This window comes from Lycorma delicatula, chromosome 3 (assembly GCF_047948215.1).
Source record: "Lycorma delicatula isolate Av1 chromosome 3, ASM4794821v1, whole genome shotgun sequence".
Lineage (NCBI taxonomy): Eukaryota > Metazoa > Arthropoda > Insecta > Hemiptera > Fulgoridae > Lycorma > Lycorma delicatula.
The window spans coordinates 20164182-20185766 of NC_134457.1; the positions used below are offsets into that span (position 1 = coordinate 20164182).

Genomic DNA, 21585 nt, shown 5'->3' on the forward strand with positions numbered 1-21585 from the left:
TATTCACTAAAATTTATTCCGCTTTACGAAAAACTATTTGCCTATATTAGTTATGTAATTTTTTCTCTACATTCATAACTCCAGTTATTTAAACTACATAAAACTACGGGAAATAAATGATTATTACGGCAAGTATAAAATAACAAATATTACATGTGTTGTGACGTACTAGTCCGTTACGAGTAAACAATATGCGCACAAACAACATCGACACGTTACAACCTGCACAGAATTAATCCGACTCATGATGAAATTCGTAGTCAGACATACACACGCGCAATTAAACGTTGATTATTGTTCAATACAATAACATCCACTAGAAAATCTCTGCGTATGTATCCCAGCTATTATTTCAACGTAAGTAACCACATGCTTGTTTCTAATACTTAAGATTTATTGATATTTGAATAGAAATAACACTAAGATTATTTAAACATTAAGTTAAGTTTTTAAACATGGCACAGTTGGTATACAATACTATTTATATATAAATAAATGAAATCTTACTAACAATTTTTCTGCAGTCTCTTTTCTAGTACTTTCGGTCATTCGAGTATACTCAGGAAAAGATATTCTTCAATTTATATCATTAAAATTAAATTACGTAAAAGTGTTAAAAGAGGTTATGTAAAAAGATTTATTGATATAGGATAACGTTTGGATAGTGTCGAAACAAAATAATCATTAATTTATAAATTGATCGTCCTAATTATTATTCCATACAAACTATCCTCTAATTATAAGTAAACTGCTAGTTTAAACGGTCAGTAAACCGTCATACTGGGAACGAAACGGAACGCAAGGATAGCGGGAGAATTTGTATATCCCTACTAATTACAAACCCTGGATAACAATCCCATGCTCCTGAATAATGATTACTAATTTTTAAAATAAATTCGGAGACGTAGTTGAAAATGAAAAAACGTAGTTGTATCCTTAAACAGCGTTCAATATAAATATTAAATAAATCATGAAATTAGTTGACGGGATGTATTTTATATAAATGTCTATGTATAACATTTTGAGGCCCAAAAATTTCCAAAATTACTACATAAGTTTCATTGAAATTTAGATATACATGTTAAAATTTTATGTAAATTGGTTGAGTAATTCTTGACCTATCTGTTATCAGCTGATCTCGGTCGGACCACTTGTGAAGTCTGAATATTTTTTGGAGTACCTATTGTGGGACTTTAATGCACTCCAATAAAAAAACAAGAATACTATCCGAAAAACTGTTTTGCGCATAAAATTAAATTTTATTCAGCATTCTCAAACACAATTTATATATCCAAAAAAAAATCATTCTTATTTATTTAATAAAATGAATTTGAAGTTACGGAAGGTGTCAGAAAAAACCCCTATTTTAAAGATTATAGAGATAGCGTCGCCGTCTTTCTGTCAAGTTGTCATATTTGTAAGGGGGGGGGCGCTAGGGACGCCCCTCGATTTAATTTCTAAACTGCAATATAGTTTTTATTCTTAAATCTTTCGCAAATTACTAATTTTATTATTCCTAATGTGTATGTTGCAATCTGTTCAACTAGTCAACAATTAAGCAACCTTCCCATGGCCCGATGAAATGAGAATTATATGTAAATGTGATATAGTCTTGTACAGACTCAGGAGGATCATTACTAAGACTTGTGATTAATTGAACCCCAACTACCAAAGTATATTGGTATCTACTATCTAGTATTCAAATACGTATAAAAGTAACAAAATTTTACTAGGATTTGAACCTCAGAACCTTCGAATTTGAAAATCAGCTGTTAAACAGCTGATTTCGAATGATGGGTTTACCGCTAGACCAGTCCGAGAGTGAGCCGTCCACTGGACTAGTGGTTAACTCGTCATCGCTAATCAGCTGATTTCGAAGTCGAGAGTTTTAAGGTTTAAATCCTAGTAAAGGCAGTTAACTTTATACGGATTTGAATACTAGATCATAGATACCGGTGTTTGGATTAATTACACACATCAGGAGTGGTCGACCTGAGACTGTGCAATATTACACTTTATATACATTCATACATACATATCCTCATTCATCTTCTGAAGTAATATCTTATAGTAGTTAATAGTTCATTTGTATACTTAATTATTTTTCTATAATACATGGATTAGATTATAACCTTACAAATATTTCTAGATTCATTTCCTAAATCCTTTTTTTCCTGTTTAGCCTCCGGGAATCACCGTCAGATATTACGTCAGAAGATGAAATGAATGAGTGTAAATGAAGTGTAGTCTTGTACAGTCCCAGGTAGACCATTTCTGAGATGTATGGTTAATTGAAACTCAAACACCGGTATTCACGACCTAGTATTCAAATCCGCATAAAAGTAACTGCCTTTATTAGGATTTGAACGTTGGAACTCTCGACTTCGAAATCAGCTGATTTGCCAAGACGCATTCACCACTAGACAAACCCGGTGGTTTCATTCCCGACATCATGTCTTACGGTAATGCATTTTAAGTGTGTGTGTGTATGTATGTGCACGCCCGCGCCAACCTGCTTACGTGGTTTAATTTTGAGAATAGATGTTCAGTAGATGAAAAATAATTACAGTCGTAGCCAGTAGGCTAGAGATTACAGAGGTAGTTAGGGAACGCTGGAACTAACCTCTATTCTGAACGTTTTCTCCTAAATTATTGGATAATTTTCTTCTTGATTGTTGGATTTTATCCTGAATTATTGGATAGATATTATACCTTACGATGTTTTTCTTGTAACTTGAAATTACAAATTTAAAATTTATACTGTTTCTACATCATATCGCTAAGGATTCCAGAAATTGGGTATGTAACTTAAGTTCAACAGGTTGCTTAATTTTTTTACAAAATTATTTATTTGGATTTATTACTCTGAAAAATAAGTCTACAGATAGCCCAACATATATTTTATTTTTTTTTTGTCTTCAGTCATTTGACTGGTTTGATGCAACTCTCCTAGATTCGCTATCTAGTGTTAGTCGTTTCATTTCGGTATAACCCTACATCCTACATCCCTAACAATTTGTTTCACATATTTCAAATGTTGCCTGCCTGAACAATCTTTTCCTTCTATCTGACCCTCTAATATTAAAGCGACTATTCCAGGATGCCTTAATATGTGCCCTATAAGTCTGTTTCTTCTCTTAACTATATTTTTTCAAATGCTTCTTTCTTCATCGATTTGCTGCAACACCTCTTCATTTGTCACTTTATCCACTCATTTGATTTTTAACATTTTCCTGTAGCACCGCATTTCAAAAGCTTCTAATCTTTTCTTCTTAGGTACTCCGATCGTCCAAGTTTCACTTCCATGTAAAGTAACATACACTTTCAAAAATCTTTTCCTGGTATTTAAATTAATTTTTGATGTAAACAAATTTTATTTCTGAATGGAAGCTCGTTTCGCCTGTGATATTCGGCATTTTATATCGCTCTGCTTCGTCCATCTTTAGTAATTCTACTTCCCAAATAACAAAATTCTTCTACCTCCATAATCTTTTCTCTTCCTATTTTTACATTCAGTGGTCCATCTTCGTTATTTCTACTACATTTCATTACTTTCGTTCTGTTCTCGTTTATTTTCATTCGGTAGTTCTTGCGTAGGACTTCATCCATGTTGTTCATTGTTCCTTCTAAATACTTTTTACTCTGAGCAGGTATTACTATATCATCAGCAAATCGTAACATCTTTATCTTTTCATTTTTTACTGTTACTCCGGATCTAAATTGTTCTTTAATATCATTAACTACTATTTCTATGTAAAGATTAAAAAGTAACGGGGATAGGGAACATCCTTGTCGGACTCCCTTTCTTATTACGGCTTCTTTCTTATGTTCTTCAATTATTACTGTAACTGTTTGGTTCCTGTAAATGTTAGCAATTGTTCTTCTATCACTGTATTTCAACCCTAATTTTTTTTAGAATGCTGAACATTTTATTCCAACCTACGTTATCGAATACCTTTTCTAGGTCTATAAATGCCAAGTATGTTGGTTTGTGTTTACAGATTTTGGTTTTTTTTATAGATTCCAATACAACAGAAAATAATTTCTGAAAAATAAAAGGTAAGTTATATTATAATTATTACAAGTTATTAAAATTTTAAACAATTTATATTTTATATTACTTTATCCGCCATTAACAGAATATAATACGTGGAAATATTTAAGAATAACGTATTTCTTTTTATGTTATTTATTCGTAGAAATGTTGTCACTCTGATGAATAGGACTCCATATTATGTAAACTATATAAATAGGTATTTCAGATTTGTGTGGTAGCCAATAGATAGGCGTCGTGATGGCCAACAATTGGAGGAGATTAACTGCTAGTTCGGCGCCGACTTTACCCCTAGTCGACGGGAACATGCCGCCTCCTGTCATTTTATTTTAATGATCACAAGTAGTTACTATGCACGCACCGTAAACAGATACACATATATACGTACATACATACAAACAAAATTTACTATTGATTTACTGACAGACCCAATGATTATTTTTAATAAATTATGAAGAAAAAAAAACATTTTTATTTTATGTAAAACATTTACAACCGTTATGATTATGAATGAATATTAAAAATAATGCTTGTACGTAATGCGTTTTTTTTTTTAATTTTGATTTAAATTATTTTATGGTACTACAAACTACATTTACGGTTAAATGTCTTCATATAATATCGTGAAAAAGATAAATAAAAATAATTATGTGTAATACAAATAATGTTTATGTAACTTTTTTTTTAGTACATCACAAAAACAAATGCGCCGTCCTATGAATAGTTTTTTTTACAATCTTCAGGCTCAAGAGATGTGTGTTCAAGAACAAGATTGTTTTGTTTCAATTTTATTTATTCAAAGAACAAGATGATAGAGCAAAATGAAATACAATACATATTCGAAGTACTAAGTTTGGTCAGTACTTAACGAATAGGAATTACCATAGTATTACAATTTCTATTTTCCCACTAAACTCTAATGTTGCTATAATATTTTCATTACTTTTAATTTTAAAATTTAATAATTATTACAATTATTTATTGGTTATTTATTAGATATTAATATAATTCATTTTTTACTTTTCAGTGCATTTTTATATTTGTTAATTATTATTATTATGTTTTTACGGCCAACATGGGACCACTTAAGTCAATTTTAGTTGGATCTTTTCTGAGAAAAGCGTGTTATTTTACTCTTCCGAGCTGCCCAGTATTTCTTCATCCGTTCAGATCTTGCTTTCTTTTCTTCATCCGTAAACACCCTCTTCGTTGTATTTTGTCGTTTGTCTGCCTTTTGTTTAAATCTAATGCTTTTATCTTTTAGCTTTGTAATTTTTCCAGTTTTATTCTGTAGGTCAGTCAGGGAAATTCCCAATTCTTTCATATCTTCTCTAATTTCTTTGATCCATCCTACTTCTAGGTTTTGGAACCAGAGCTTTTCAATGATATTTTTTGACAGTCTTGTTTCCGGTGTCCTTATGAGATGACCGAAGAAAGAAATTCTTTTTTTCCGCATAGTATCAGTAACAGGCTCTATTTCTCGATACACCACCTCATTTGGCACAATCCACCATTGGCCTTCTTTTTGGTGTTTTTTATTGATACACGTTCTGACAATTCTCCTCTCTATTTTCAGAATTTTTTCAATTCGGTTTTTCTAAGTGATTTTGAAAAGGGTCTCGCTTCCGTAGGTGACTTTTGGCTGTACTACAGTTTTATAATGTTTAAGTTTTGTTTTAGCAGAAAGGCATTTTTTGTTATATGTTGACCAAGTTAATTTTTGGGATTTAATCATTTTATTTGTCCTGTTTTGCCATGTCACTTTTTCATTTAAATTATAAGTTATTATTTCCCCTAGATATTTAAATTGTTTTACTATTTTAATTTTCTGATTGTTTACCGTAATGTGCTCTATTACCAGAGGGTCTATGGCCATTAGTTCAGTTTTTTCGAAAGAGATATGAAGCCCTATCTTTTGTGCTAGGTTTTGAAGGCTCATGATTTGTGTTTTGGCTTCTTGAATATTATTTGCTAAAAGAGCGAGGTCATCTGCAAATCCTAGGCAATTTAGTGTGATGGAGTTTTTCTTAGTACCCATTTTTATATTTTTGGGATTTATTTCATACCATTTTCTCATGACAAATTCGAGGGCGCAGTTAAAAAGGAGTGGTGAGAGGCCGTCTCCTTGCCTCAATCCAGTTTTTATGTAGAAGGGTTGAGAGAGTTCAGCTCTGAATTTCACTCTGGACTGGGTATTGGTTAAAGTTAATTTTATCATGTTTACGAGTTTAGGGTGAAGGCCCAGGTTTCTCAGAATATTCATCATGGATGGTCGGTGTATACAATCATAGGCCCTTTTAAAGTCGACGAAGATGATTATTAGTTGTTTTTTCCGTCTTTTATGTAAGTCCATCATAAGTTTTAGGGATATTATTTGCTCCGGGCAACCTCTCCATGGCCTAAATCCCCCTTGGTATTCCCCAAATAATAATATATTTGTTAATATATTATATTTTTTTGTTTAAAATTCTCAATTTGATTTAATTCTTATTTTTTACTATTAAGAGGGTGTTTCTAATTTGTTTCCTTTTTTATTAATATTAATATTAGTAAAGTAAAAGCTTATTAAAAAAAAAAATTATATGTAATCAAATATATTTTTGTAATTTTTTTTATTTTTATTAAGACTAAAAAAAAAGTAAAAATATTTTTTTTTACACATCGAAGTTAAATACGTGTACATCATTTTCATATGATGTTTCACGAGAAATAAAAATTTTCAACTAAATGCATGAATTTAGCGTAGGGGTAGCGCGTGGTAGCGTGGGTGTGGATTATATCAAATTCCGACACAGTAGTGCTGCTGTATTATCATCGAAGTTAAATACGTGTACCAAATTTCATTGATTTTCATACGATAGATCAAAAGATATAGCAGTGCAAGATTTGATTATTCCTAAAGCGAGTTAAATAAAAGCTTTTAAAAAATCTGATGTGGATATCACATGGCTTCCTTGTACGCCTATTAAATTATACACAATTTTTTTTTAAAATAGCAAGTACATAAAATTTTATTTCATTAATAACTTCTGATATATATATATATATATATATTTATATTTGCTTTACCAGTTCAATAAAAATAACCTGTCATTCTTGACTATTGTCAAGAATACTTTTTGTTTCTTTACAGGTAAAATTTAGTTACGGAAATCACTATTTAAACTCACATACTTTAACTCACAGAGATGTCCAAAATACTAAATTTAATGACATTATTTTTAAAAAACATTTCGTAAAAATTACAGTATGTTACTACTGCATACAGTACAAACGTACCCCGTCACAATTTCGCCCACAGTATAGATCTACCTTCACTCGCAATACTTTTTTAATAGAATTTTTTTTATAAATAAAAAATATTTAATCAACAATATTATATTTTGATTTTCATTAAATCCTGATAAAACTGTAAATAAAAATTTTTATGAAAAATACTGAAGGAATATACGATAAACAATGAATTGTTGCCCAAAACTTAAATAAAGGAAAACAAAAAAAGGAAGATAAGAAAACTGAATAATATTTGTTAGACCAATCCATTTTATGAATGAATTAAAGTAGTTTAATATAAAAGTTGAATAAAGATAAACAAAAAATTTATTACAATCCCAAATCTAGCATCCGCATCGCGGCTTCGCCCGTGCTCTATGGTTGCTTGCGCTTCCCGTCACGATCGGAGGGTCATGGCTCGTTTCGCTCTCCCTTCCCGTTTTCTTCTCCCGTCTCTCTTTCCCTTACTTACCTTAAATCTCTGTCTTCCCCTATTTCCATTTCCCCCTTTCTTTTTTCTATTTTCCCTTTCCATTTCCTTTTTACGTTTTTTTCTTTTCCCGTTTTTCGTTTTTTCCTTCTTTCCTTTTACCTTTTTCGATTTTTCCCTTTTTCCCTTCTTCCCCGGTTTTCGATGAATTTCGATATAGGTTCATTTTGCCGCTAAGCAGAAATCATGGTAAATTTTTTTGTTATTCCTAATTTAAAAAAAAAGCCTTTTCCGGAAACATGTTTATTATGAACTTTTTTCATTGTTTTAAACAGAGAAATACAGCTGTAAAATTTAACGGCATTCTTCTGGAACACTCACAAATCCAAATGTTTTTGGATTTTGGACTTTTTTTAACACTTTTGGTCCAGTTGATTGCAATCAAAAGGGGTGGTGCACAACTAGATGTTACAACATTCCTAAATCCAAAATTTCAACATCCTACGGCTAATCGTTTTTGAGTTATGCGAGATTAGTACGTACAAATGTCACGCCGATACTAGTCAAAATGGATTCAGGGATGGTCAAAATGGATATATCGATTGAAATCTGAAAACCGAGATTTTTCATAATCACAATACTTCCTGTACTTCGTACAAGGAAGAAAAAAAAAACAACGTATTATTACAATGTATTAAACAAAAATATGCCTGTTAGCGACCGTAGGTTCATTGTTTATATTATTTCTTGTATTTGCACTTTCGGTCGACCGCTTTTGTCTCCATCTGTTACATTCCCTGTCTCTGGGAACTTGTCGTACAGCCGCTTGATGGAGGACTTGTTTGGTGGATCCACGCCGTATATTTCTTTGAAGATATTCTGGGTCTAGGCATAACTGATACATCTAATGTATTGGACGGCAATGAATATTCTCTGCTGCACTGTGTAACTCATCTTTTTTCAATTAAACTTACAACAAATTAAGGAAACATTCTTCTATAAAGTTGCGTCACATTTTGAACACTGTTTTACTTTCCAGTAAATAGTACTTTTAAAGTGCAACTTTAAAAGTATTATTTACTTTACTGTAGAATAAATAGTTTTCCGTATTTACTAGTTTTTATCCACTTCACCCATTATTAAGTTTCAAACTCATAGGTAAAAGTATAACGCAATGGTTTGTGTATTTATAAGGATATTTATTGTTCTTTTATTTAATGTAAGAATATTACTGTAATATTCTTACATATAATATGATAAGAAAAATAAATATCCATTTCAGGTTGTGGTAAAAACATAGGCTAATTTTTTTTGGACCTCCGACATAAAAAAATTTTACAACGAAATTTAAAACACTTTATTTCTTCCTTAAAGCTTATTTAATTTTCAAAATGACTTTGATTTTCAAGAAAAAATTAATTTTTAGCTAACATTCTTTTTCAACATTGAATCGATTAATTTTGAAAAGAGCTGAAGTTTTAACGTACAGTTATTCCTAAGTTTCAATTGATTTAGTGCACATGCATATGTAATTTTTACGATTCATTCATTTACAATTTTTACAGCTGTTTAAAAACATAAATAAATAGCTGCTTTTGTTTATCATGTGTGTGTTACTAATTTAAAACGTGTAAAGTATTTAACTGTAATCTTTTAAATCCTGTGATCTTTTTTCAAAACATCATACCGTGCCTAAAAGACATTCTTCAATTGGGAGAAATACAAAAAAAGCACGTACAATGAAAACTGTTCGTGCGGCAGAGACTGAAGACGAAAGACAGTCAAGATTGAAAAGCGACCGAATACACACAGCCCAATCCCGTTCGACTGAAACAACTGAGCGACGGGAAATACGCTTAGAAAGCGACCGAATACGCACAGATCAATCCCGCTCGACTGAAACCACAGAGCAACGGGAAATGCGATTAGAAGACGTCCTAACTCGCGCAGCTAAAGCCCGATTAACAGAAACAATGGCAGAACGAGAGGAGCGACTACGATTGACACGACCACTAACTGCTCAATCTAGGCGGGCATCAGGCATTGAATTGAAAGAATGCGACTATGATTATTCCGCTTATTCAAGTGTCACAATTGGAAAAATGGACAAAGAGTGCCCATACTGTTCTGCACTTACATTCAAAAACGAATCACAAGGAATCTGCTGCGCAAGCGGAAAAATTAAATTGCCCGACATTGGTTTGGCACATAAGCCTCTATTGTCGCTTCTATCGGGAACTGTAACTGAGTCAAGGCACTTTTTAACAAACATTTGCAAATACAATTCATGTTTTCAAATGACGTCATTCTGAATAGTTCATGAGAAATTTAAAAAAAAATGGATTTTCTGTTATCAGATAACGCATCTAAATTGTATGAAATTTTTTTCTAAAAACATTAAGCTCTTAATTTGGGAGTAAAGTTGATTACGTCAAAAATTTTCCAGTTGAAACAAGAACTTTGTAACCTGGAAAACCAAAGCGCCGAACGAAGCGAGGCCTGGCTGGGAGGTCCGGCGAAGCCGAGCCGAGCGGCTTGTTATTATATAATTAATAATTAAAAAAAGAAAATTCCTTTCGGCACGCCGGTGGGCGGAGGTAGACTTCATGGGGCAAAATAGGGGTAGGCGAAATCAGATTGTACGAGCTCGTATCAAACATTACTTTCCATGTTTTACGGACACTACGTTTTCTCATTTGACTACAAGCTATTGCTAAATTTATCAAAACTTCCGTATGATGTTTCCTGAACTGTTTGACAAAACACCTATTTAAGGGTTAGTGGGAGGTTCTAGGTTTGTCTCTTTGTATTGTAAAAAAAAGACAATGTTTTCAGAAAGTTTTATTTAAAACATGTATAAATGTAACAACACAGCGATGTTGAGAAGCTGATATGAAAGTAAAATAGGCCTACATTACCCGCATTAAGTATTACAACTTACGTTAGATACCGTACCTTGTTTGAATATACCGAAATCTTCTTCTTAAATCTAGGCATATTTACACACTTCACATTAACCAAGGGTAACACACAGAAAAATCACACCTCTTGGCAAGAAAGTAGTCACTTGTAAAAATTAAAATATACACAGTACTAAGTCACGGTAGTTTAAATGCGTTCATTTCAGATTTACTCAATACGACAATGGTTTCTTCATATGTAAACGAGTTTCACATTAGCATATGGGAAAACTCTTCTTACAATTTCAACAGTATTTTGGACGTATCAAACGGTTTTTCAGACAAAAGTTTTAGGTAATGTCTAGAGGACTAACGACCACTTTAAACCAATTCTATACTGTGCCTATTGAGGGAGGTATGATGTTTTTTGTCTTCGAAACCCCATTTTTTCTATTCCTTTGGGCCAAATCATTGGCGATATCAAAAAACTTTACTTAGATAAGTTTTAGACCTTTATCCAAAAAAATAGTAGGAACTTTAAACAAATTCGATATTTTACTTAACAAGAAAGTTATGGCGTTATTTTTTTTTTTTTTTGGAAAAGGCCCCCCCCTCCTATTTCCACCCCCATCGTCCGATTTTGCCCTTTACCGAACTCGACCGAGATTTTTGGTCGTTATATTTTATGTATCAATTTCAAATTGATTGGCGCAAAATTACGGCAGCTATCGTGTCCACAACAAAGTGAAATATATATATATATATTTATAAACATTTGGACTGACGGTGGTTTTGGGGTCTGGGGAATTGAAAATGCGAAGATATGTCGAAATTTTCCGGAAGTCCAATCATGGTACCCATTACAATAGGTAGCTTTCTTATGAAATCTACCTAAAACCAACTTACCAACAATTTTTTTATGCGTTCAAGCGCTGATGGAATAGAATTCCATCATCTTTTTTTTTTTGTCCATTTGACTGGTTTGATGCAGCTCTCCAAGATTCCCTATCTAGTGCTAGTCGTTTCATTTCAGTATACCCTCTACATCCTACATCCCTAACAATTTGTTTTACATATTCCAAACGTGGCCTGCCTACACAATTTTTCCCTTCTACCCGTCCTTCCAATATTAAAGCGACTATTCCAGGATGCCTTAGTAAGTGGCCTATAAGTCTGTCTCTTCTTTTAATTATATTTTTCCAAATGCTTCTTTCTTCATCTATTTTCCGCAGTACCTCTTCATTTGTCACTTTATCCACCCATCTGATTTTTATAACATTCTCCTATAGCATCACATTTCAAAAGCTTCTAATCTTTTCTTCTCAGATACTCCGATCGTCCAAGTTTCACTTCCATACAAAGCGACACTCCAAACATATACTTTCAAAAATCTTTTCCTGACATTTAAATTAATTTTTGATGTAAACAAATTATATTTCTTACTGAAGGCTCGTTTCGCTTGTGCTATTCGGCATTTTATATCGCTCCTGCTTCGTCCATCTTTAGTAATTCTACTTCGCAAATAACAAAATTCTTCTACCTCCATAATCTTTTTTCCTCCTATTTTCACATTCAGTGGTCCATCTTTGTTATTTCTACTACATTTCATTACTTTTGTATTGTTCTTGTTTATTTTCATGCGATAGTTCTTGCGTAGGACTTCATCTATGCCGTTCATTGTTTCTTCTAAATCCTTTTTACTCTCGGCTAGAATTACTATATCATCAGCAAATCGTAGTATCTTTATCTTTTCACCTTGTGCTGTTACTCCGAATCTAAATTGTTTTTTAACATCATTAACTGCTAGTTCCATGTAAATATTAAAAAGTAACGGAGATAGGGAACATCCTTGTCGGACTCCCTTTCTTATTACGGCTTCTTTCTTATGTTCTTCAATTATTACTGTTGCTGTTTGGTTCCTGTACATGCTAGCAATTGTTCTTCTATCTCTGTATTTGAACCCTAATTTTTTTAAAATTCTGACCATTTTATTCCAGTCTACGTTATCGAATGCCTTTTCTAGGTCTATAAACGCCAAGTATGTTGGTTTGTTTTTCTTTAATCTTTTTTCTGCTATTAATCTGAGGCCTAAAATTGCTTCCCTTGTCCCTATACGTTTCCTGAAACCAAATTGGTCTTCTCCTAACACTTCATCCACTCTCTTCTCAATTCTTCTGTATAGAATTCTAATTAAGATTTTTGATACATGACTAGTTAAACTAATTGTTCTGTATTCTTCACATTTATCTGCCCCTGCTTTCTTTGGTATCATTACTATAACACTTTTTTTGAAATCTGACGGAAATTCCCCTTTTTCATAAATATTACACACCAGTTTGTATAATCTATCAATCGCTTCCTCACCTGCACTGCGCAGTAATTCTACAGGTATTCCGTCTATTCCGGGAGCCTTTCTGCCATCATCAGGGACTTAAAAAAAGTATATTATTCTTAATAAAACTAAAACTTCGTATTTTGTTTTGTAAAGTTTTAGTTGTATATTAAAAAATTTTAAACCCATAATTCTTTGGTTAACTAAAACTTTAGAATTAAATAAAACTTTACAAAATACAATACGAAGTTTTAGTTTTATTAAGAATAATATACTTTTTTTAAGTTCCTGATGGTGGAATTATATCCCGAAAGCGCTTGACTCATAAAAAAAAGTTGATAAGTGGGTTTTTTAAATATTAATTAAATTTTTATCTCGCTTATTGTTTTTTTTTTTTTTTTTTTTTTTTTGTAATTTACATTTCCGTATGACAATTGTTTTACATTTACATTGTAATACTAACTCAAGTTACTTAATGCTAAGTCATGTATTGTATTTGTAAATGATTTTAATGTACATTTTCATGTATAATACGTTTTATGGTTGATTTAGTATTAACGTTAATGATTTTTCCAAGATCGTTTCTAAATAAAATATTTTTTAATACCGCATATTCAAGTATAGAATCTGATTGTATAATAATCGGTTCAGTCTATTGCTATACAATTTTATCATGTAATAATACAAACATTATCACTTACGCGTTAAATAAAATTTGCAATGTTAAGGAGAATTGTGAAACAGAAACAAATAACTGATATTGAATATGTTTTTTTTTTTATTTATCAGTTAGAAGAAAAGAAATCTATTACAATCAGCAGTAAAATGCTACTAATATGATGTTAAGTAAAATCGAATAATTTTTTTCAAACTGGGTATATAATCCGGCGTTCTTTCGTTAATTATTTATTATTATTGCTGGGAAAGTACCTCTTAACTGGAATTTCTAAAAATTCGTTCCTCACTGAATAAAGAGCTGAGCTAAACGGTTATTGAGATGAAAGTAAAATACGAGATTATTGCTGAAAAAGCTAACAACACAGTTGTAGGACTTTCCCGTCCCGCGGCTCTTTTCTGATGCACAGCTTACACACAAAACTTAATTTAAAATATTTATAATTTTATTTAAATATAATATTATTACGTTTATTTAATTCAATGATTCTAACTAAAGCGCGAGCGTATATCGTATTTCATTCACGCGGGTGTGGCGGTATTAGCGGCCACTTTAAATACTTTTATATATATTTAAGTATTGTTCATTTATTTAATACTAGCAGACCCTGTAATGCCTCGCTATTGCTAGATTTGAGTATATATACATATATATATATATATATATATATATATATATATATATATATTTAATGAATACAATTGAAAGTTTGGTAAAACATTAAAAAGATTACATTACGGAACTTCATAAAATTTAACCTTTCACTTTATCTCTTTTTCCCTATTTCCCTTCTTCCTTTTCAGCTTATTTCTCTTTTTACCTTTTCCCTTCTTCTCTTTTTCCCTATTTCCCTGTTCTTTTTATCTTTTCCCTATTTCCCCTCTTTCCTTTTAAATCGTACCAGTAGCGTAAATAGGTCTAGTAGTTATTTAGTCTATAGCGGACACACATACGAACATTGCCTTTTATATCTATAGAAGAAGAAAGTCTGTATATTTGTTTGTTTGTTTTGTAAATATCTCGACACCAGCGCTACCTACCGAGTATAGTTTTTGAAAAAATGTCTCTTTTCGCATAACTAATATATATTCTAAATATGACCCAAATCCGACCATAAATGCAATTTTCTCCAAATATCTCAACTTCAGCGCCACCTAGCGGGTCCATTTTTTTGCAGAGGTATTTCTTTCCATGTAAGTAACACATATTCTGAATATGAGCCAAATCGGACCATAAATACAATTTTTCAAAATATCTCGACTACAGCGCCACCTAGCGGGTCCAAACTAACAGAAACTTTCCCTGGCATGCGTCCAACCATTCCCCAAAGTTTCATCGCTATCGGATGAATAGTTTAGGAAGGCATAAGAGACATACAGACAGACAAACATTCATTTTTATATATATAGATGTATAGACCGTCACGCTCACCCGTGACGTCACTACATAGCAGATGACTATAATAGATGTACGTCAGTGGTACAACTAGCTCTCCTTGTGATGAGATGGGGTATTGTTGAGGCAGTATACCCATTTATCCGCTAGTTTATTTAGATACTTTTTTGGGGTATAGGAATGCAATTTTGAAAAAATGGTTTTTGCAAATATTATTTTTTAATTTTTAATAAATGTACCTAAGAAAATAAGACCTTAATTAGGCGAAATCTCGAGATACTGAGGTAACCTTGATGTTCGGTCACACCTTTTTGACCTTTTAAGTTGAAAATTTAATGGCATCAGTGCCCCATATGTAGAAGTAATCTGATCAAGTTTGGTTAAAATCGGTCCTGTAGTTCTGGATATATAAGGAGTGCAAGACCAAGCCCACACATGTACATATGAATGTCCGGAAAATTATCATCCAGTTTTTTGGTTTCGTTAGGTTTGAAAACGTTAAGATCCGGTGAAAATGGCATGCCTGACCGGGATTCGAATCCGGAACCTTCGGTCTTTCATCCGGAGGTTCCGGGTTCGAATCCCGGTTAGGCATGGCATTTTCACACGCTACATTGTCATCCAACTATCCTCTGAAGCAATAGGTAACGGTGGTCCCGGAGGTTAATAAAAAAAAAAAAAAACAAAAAAAAAAGATCCGGTGAAAACCGCATATGCCCAATTTTTTTTATGATGAGATGGGGAATACCATTTACGTACTTCCCGAAGGGGCAATTCGCAACTGGTTCCATTACATATTTTTAAAGTACGTGTGTGTACCTGCGCCCTACCGACTAAACTTAACTACCTCACCAACTTACTCCCCTCCACGCGGGGCTGGATCCACAATTAAGCATTACTCAGCCCCGGGAGGTGCCTTCGAGCTCGGGGGATCTCCAAAGTCCCCATGCATCATTACCGTCACCCATCCAAACATTTGGACATATGTCCAAATTGGACCAATTACAATACTTTCTCTTCTAATGCTACAAAGCTAGGCGGGAAATTAAAAATAAAAATATATATTTTTCACAACTTCTTTTTACTAAAATCTAAGCCTAGATGATCAATCTAAGTTGATCAAAATTAATCTATTCTATATATAGCATTTTCCAGAACTGGAAATTATATCAACGAAATTATCTTGGTACCAATAGGTGACAAAACAAGAAATATAATTTACCCTGAAGCTTAATGACTCTCATATTTTATGAAATTTTATTTTAATGAAAAGTTGTTATTCATTCAAATTAGTATATTTATCCTTTAAGTTGTGGATAGAGATAACTATTAACGTATCACCGGAAACATAATTAATAAAAAACTGTTTTTGAAATGCATGTGGCGCAGGGGTATTCTAATGTTTATATATGCTAATATTATCATCCCCGTCGCGGCTTTTTCTGCGCTGTATGGTTACTTGCGTTTCCTGTCGCGGTCAATTAGTTTTATTTTATGTTTTATAGTCAAGTAACCGGAGACAAGTGCAGCCAGTTGCACATACAGTAACAGTGGCAGTGGCTGTGTTGGTTGAGACGCTACCGTTCACCGTCGCACTCCTTAAAAATATTAAACTTAAAAAACCTAAAAATAGTTGTTAGATGCTTATCTGAAGAGTATTTGCAAGCAAATCTAACAGAATATCTCAATTAGTAGAGTCGGAATTGGGGAAAATTTGCAATCATTGCTAAAATTTTGTTAACTTTCTTCACCCCCTTTTAGAGTCGAATTTCGAAAAATATAGAAATTGATTTTTGTGTATTCACATAACGATTATACACACAAAAAAATCAAGTTGATATCTTTATTTTTTACTGAGAAATTAAAAAATATACCCGGGTTTAAAAAAAAAATCATCTTAATCCTTTAAACTCAGAATTTCAAAAAAATTAGAAATTGTTTTTTTTATATTTACTACTACATTACACACAACAAAAATGAAATTGATATCCTCATTTGTACCGAGAAATTAAAAAAAAAAAAAAAAAAATAGTAAATTTCATTGTTACTATATTTTAATAATTTAAACCAGAGGTTCCCAAACTTATTTTTCTCATAGACCACTTTCAAAATTTTGCTGGTTACGGTAGATCCCCCTGCAGCTACATTTCTACCATATTTCCAGACGACGGAAAATGTGAAGATTAGATCTAACTATGAAAATTTGCGTTACGGCTGAGTTCCACAAACTAACAGCTTCCGAAAAAAAAGTGAGAATTGACTGGTTAATTTTTGATTGACTGTGCTGTGAGTGGATGTCAAAAAACAGTCAAGCCAACATTTTAGTTCTTCACTATCGAAACCAGATGAATTTTCGTGGATTGTTTGGTCACGCCAACGTAGACCCCCGTCGAGTCTCCCGTGGAACCTTGGGGTCCACCTGGACCACTTTGGGAATCAATGATTTAAACAATGAATTTCAAAAAATCCTTTCTTAGTGTGCACTTAAATGGTAAGATCAACGTGTATACAAATCAATTTATCTTCGGTTTTTTTGCTGGGTGTTAATTATGAATCATTCACGACATGTTTTATATACGGAATGTTTCTGAAGTGGTGGGCTGACTATGCTTTTTTGCATTCTGCGTGTAAAACTAAACAAATTATATCCTTAGAAAAAATTGGCAGTTTCTCCTGCGTTCTCCCGCTGTCCGCCATTTTATTATTTTTATATAATAATTTTTATTTCAAGGTCGGATAGACGAATCACATTAAAATTTGGTTAGCGTCTTGTTAATAAAGTTTTAAAATTAGCAAAAATCGAGGACTTAAATACCTTCGCAAATTACAATATGGTGGCCATGCTTATTTTTTAATCCGTTATATCTCCATAAATATTAGTTTTTTTCAAAATGTATGTTTCTGTTAAAATATTAAGGCTTTTATTTTGAACAAAATGACATTTTATTGTTTAAAATCAGTTAACAAATGGAGTGAGTTATGGGGAAGAAATTGATGTAATTATGTATCTGTTTTCATGTCCTGTACTTTACGTTCAATTCGATTGAATATTAATTGTTTTTATCTATTGTTGATTCTAGTATTGGAAATTAGTATCAGATTAAATAATAATTTTCTCATAATAATAGACTTAACAATTATGACACAAAATTACAACATCAATTTTCTCCCGTAACGTCACAGGGCCGCACTGTCGGTACCCACCGGGTTGGTGTAGTGGTGAACGCGTCATCCCAAATCAACTGATTTGGAAAACGGGAGTTCCAGCGTTCAAATCCTAGTAAAGTCAGTTATTTTTATTCGGATTTGAATTCTAGATCGTGGATACCGGCGTTCTTTGGCGGTTGGGTTTCAATTAACCACATATCTCAGAAATGGTCGATCTGAGACTGTACAAGACTACATTTCACTTACACTCATACATATCATCCTCTGAAGTAATACCTGAAAGGTGATTCCCGGAGGCTAAGCGGCAGAAAGTAAGTAATGTAATGTAAGTAAACGCCATGGTCGGCACTGCGGCCGACCATGGCGTGCTAGTGGAAGGTAGTTTTTTTTTCTCCGTGTGTGTATGGAACGTTCCTTGTTCGTTCCCGTTTCTAGTTTAGTCGGTGGAAGGAATATGAAAGCGATTTAGTTGTTTTTTCAGTAGTGATCAGAAGATGGCGGAAACAAGGGCTCTTTGATTACCAGATCTGTCGAAAAACAAGTTGGAAGGGCGAAAGAGAAGGTAACAACCTTGAATTTGAAGAGAAACAGTAAAAATTAATTATGTATTTTTTTCTGTGTATGTGGAAATTTAAATTAAACACCGTTGGCCTATAATGTTTTGAAGCGGATATTATATAATACTACTAAAAAGTATTATTTGTATTGACATTTTATAATTTATTCTGTTAAACCGAATATTTATTCTATAAATATATTTATATTTATTCTGTTAAACGAATATGTATCATATTCTTGAATGTGATAGAGTGTAAAATTAGTTTATTAACCTGTTTCCAGCTATTGTATTTTGATTCATTTTTTTTCGGTTCTTTTATTGTACAGAAAACTTTAATCATGACCTCGAAAAGGCGCAAAAAAAATTTCCTGGAGCAGTGTTCCTCCTAATTTTAGCTACGAGCCTCCACTGCAAAAAGGTAAATAAATATTTTATTCTGATTGATTCATAATAATAATTATATAAGTCACGTTAGGAATAGGTACACAAGCTATTCCACGGGAAAAAATTGGAATTAATCCAGCATTTGCAGGGATTTAGAAAAACAGTAGTAAAACGTTAATGAGAGAGCAGCATAAAAAAATTAATTACGAAATAAAAAATAAATGTGGTTGAAATCAATATTAACAGTTTAATATTTAAATACATAAAATAATATTAAGCTAAATAAATGAAGATATTTAAATACAAAATAACTATAAAATAAATCTCAATTCAGATGTTAATGTAAAAAATTATTTGAATACATTTATTACAATTCTCATTATTGTGAAAAGACAGTTTAATTTCATCCTTATCTATTTAAACAGAGAAACACTTAATCGTATCTGTACACCCTATGAGCGAAGCGGAAACTTACATGTTTGTGCCTGTCGTATTTCTTTTATGTGGTTTGTCAACATTTAAAATTGCTACTTCGTTAATTGTTTCCCCCCCCCCCCAGAAATGTCAAAGTCATTATTTAAGTAAACAGAAAATACAGTTTGCTAATCATAAATGTATTATTATGTTAAATGTGAGTCACTTCTTGTCAAAAATTATTTTACATCCATTGATAAATGGAAATAGAGGAACGTTTTTGTTTCATACGTTTTCTTTCTAAATAATTTAAATTGTTTTTTAATCTATGACAATGAAATAAAAATATACATAGAATTATGTGTCATTGGCTCCTAAACTCTTTATATTTGTCTCTAATTCGAAGTAATAACATCCTAACGACTGATTTTTATAAATTGAAGAATATGAAGAATCATAATATGAAGAATTTATCTTTATAATATGAAGAATCATGAATAATTTACTTCATAGATTACTTTTTATGATTTTTAAGTTTTGCAAAACTTTAAAATATGAATATTTCTTTAAGATTTCAGATTAATAATAATTAATTAGCAAAATTTTTGTAAATTAATTATCAATACTTAGTGTGCTTAGTATACAAATAATAAAGACTAATCTAGAACTGGTATCCACGATCTAGTATTCATATTCGTGTATAAATAAGTGTCTTTTTTAGGACTTGAACGCTGGAACTCTCGACTTCCAAATCAGCTGATTTTCGAAGACGGGTTTACTATTAGACCAACCCAGTAGGTTAATGTTGAATAACTGCCGCCTTGATAAAGTACCTTGGTTAGATTTAATTATTCTAAATCTTTTGTTTTATTGGTTTAATTAAATAATAGTCTTTATTATTATTCTCGACTAGTCTTTATTAGTATTCTAGTAAACCTAGTAAATAAGAAAAAATAAATATTAATTCTTTATTTCTTTTAATAACGAGTTTTTAATTTAAAAAATTCTAAATAAAAATATTTTTAAAATGTTTTACGTACGTTTGAAAAAACACCGTGCACTGTGTAATACACAGTTCACGGTGCATGAAGTATAAACAAAAATACTTCGTAGTTTTATTCTTCAAAAATGAATTTTTTTTTTGTTTTTTGTATGTTTTTCTTCAACTTTACAGTGGTTCAACCGTGTGTATCCTCAAATCTAGCAACTTTAACTAACTCATTTCCCGATTGTGAAATTTTATAGCGCGACTTATGGCTGGTGACAATATAATAAATATTACATTGTCAGTTTCATATAAATCTATATTTTATATATAGCATATTTATTAATAAATTGTCGGTGATACAAGGGTAACATCTTGAGAAACAGATTTGAATCGATAAAATGTAGATATCGATCCGATTGATTTTCACTGTCGTTCAGTATGAGTAGATCAGTTGGTTTCGTGAGCCACCGGGTTGGTCTAGTGGTTAACGCGTCTTTCCAAATCAGGTGATTTGGAAGTCGAGAGTTCCAGCGTTCAAGTCCTAGTAAAGCCAGTTATTTTTACATGGATTTGAATGCTAGATCGTGGATACCGGTGTTCTTTGGTGGTTGGGTTTCAATTAACCACACATCTCAGGAATGGTCGAACTGAGAATGTACAAGACTTTTCATTTACACTCATACATATCATTCTCATTCATCCTCTGAAGAATTATCTAAACGGTAGTTACCGGAGGCTAAACAGGAAAAAAAAAGGTGGTTTCGTGACGCGGGTGGGAGCGTCTTGGCCTTACATCCGGGCCTGGAGGACCAAAAATATCGTTTAATTACCTCGTTGGGTTTAAATTATTGTAAATATTATTTTATTCGATGGTTCGTTGAAATAAATAAAAGTCTTTGTTTTGATTATATCCCAAGTTATTTTTATTATAATGTTCAAACATATGCTTCATACTAGTAATGTTGAATAATTTTCTTTTTCCTGTTTAGCCTCCGGTAATTACCTTTCAGAT

The 21585-nt window shown here is 32.1% G+C and overlaps 1 long non-coding RNA gene across 4 annotated transcripts in view; it reads left to right on the forward strand.

The window, feature by feature from the left end:
* Positions 1-215: 215 nt before the first annotated feature.
* The window catches only part of LOC142320858 (uncharacterized), a 308648-nt gene continuing 287278 nt past the window's right edge, over positions 216-21585 (forward strand). For all 4 annotated transcript variants that reach the window (XR_012755495.1, XR_012755493.1, XR_012755494.1 and 1 more), the window contains exons 1-3: positions 216-357; positions 4021-4059; positions 19114-19205. This is a non-coding gene — a long non-coding RNA (uncharacterized LOC142320858). The remainder of the gene's footprint in view (positions 358-4020; positions 4060-19113; positions 19206-21585) is intronic.